Source organism: Ceratosolen solmsi, unplaced genomic scaffold, assembly GCF_000503995.2.
Source record: "Ceratosolen solmsi marchali unplaced genomic scaffold, CerSol_1.0 scaffold7, whole genome shotgun sequence".
Classification (NCBI taxonomy): Eukaryota; Metazoa; Arthropoda; class Insecta; order Hymenoptera; family Agaonidae; genus Ceratosolen; species Ceratosolen solmsi.
Window position 1 is genome coordinate 9009115 of NW_011948413.1, and position 1616 is coordinate 9010730.

Genomic DNA, 1616 nt, shown 5'->3' on the forward strand with positions numbered 1-1616 from the left:
TTTACTCGACTCTCATAAATCATTGGGCAAATTTACGGCCATGTTTTCCCGGCACGACTACTTGTCGCGTGTCTCTTTACCTCTCCATCCCTATTACCGAGGGTCCTCGACTAAGCATATGTGCTTGCCGCACTTGGGTTAGCTGGATAGGTAAGGATAGCGCACAATGCAAGAGGGAAGAAATGGAACGTCGAAGTCAATGTGCCTCCTGCTCGTTCTATCCGTCACGAAGCGGATATCGTGTGATTGTGGTCGGAAGGGAAGGAGGTCGAGAGGAGCATTTTGATTGGAAAGATATTTCGCCCCGACTCTCGAAACTCTGCTGGCTTTCATTGAAAACAATGCTCGTGTCTTTTTATACCGTCTTTTGTTGTTTTTTTTTTTCTTCATTGTTTTTTCTTGATTTTTTATTCTTTTTTCTTTTTTTTTTTTTTTTTTTTTTTTTTGTTTTTCTTATATATAGTTTATTCGGGAAACACGTGCTTAATCGCAAAATTAATGATCTATCTAATATTTATTGTATTATCATTGGATATTTGTTAGCGAAGGCGAAAAATGTCATTGGATCGAGGACAATGTTCCGGCAAATTAATATTCGATTATTTCATCGGCGCTCATTTTCATACGTCGATAGACGAGGAGAGAATTTCCTTGCGGAAATTATTCAAATGAAAAGCTACGATTTCACGTTTATCGTATAACTCTTATTCATAATATAATGCCGTCTGACTGTATATAGTATATATATATATATATATATATATATATATATGCGCGTGTGTGCGTGTGTCCCATTGATTAAGCTATCGGCCACATCGATAAAATGAAAAATAATATAGCATCCAGTTATTTTAATACATTTTTTTATCAATGTAAAAGACGTGTTTATCTATAGTTGATTGATCGACCATCCGCCGTTTAGTGATTATAATGGCAAAATTTTATGCAAATGCAAATAAATCGATCGAGCGTTAATAATGGGATTGGCTGGGGATTGTCTTCGGAAAACATTTATTCCTAATAACGACAACATCTCGTAACGCGGTCGCGCCTCATTCTCACGAGACACAAACACGAATTCAAAATTCCAAAAACTCGCTGCAAGTCTTACACGATAGTTTATCACAATTCCCCTCCAATGAATTAGCGATAAGACGATTGAGTCCCCAGTGACCGTAAGAAGAGTTTCTTCGAGTAGACCCTCCAAGCGCGCCAATTCCCATTACACCATAAGCTTTCACACGAAGCACAAAGCATTCGCGTCCCCCTCCCCCGACCTTCACCCTCAACCTACACCCCCGACAACTCACCCGCCGTAGTCACCACCGACGCCACTACCAACCCGTCGAACCGCCGAGCAGACAGACCAAGCCGGGAGACGCGTTCCCCGCTTGTAGTCGTCGCCGCCTCCAACGCATTGATTCGCAAATACGCGAATTATCGCAAGGCGGCTCAACAAGCGGAGTGGAAGTAAATTGCCGAGCGAAGAGACACGCGTTGCGCAGCTCGTGTGCAGCAACCCCTCGAGGCCTCGACGTGTTGGTTTAATTTAGTAGCGGAGGGTGGCTCGGTTATTAGCGGGGAAGCGTCACTCGCCGGCGCATTCGACTTGCTTG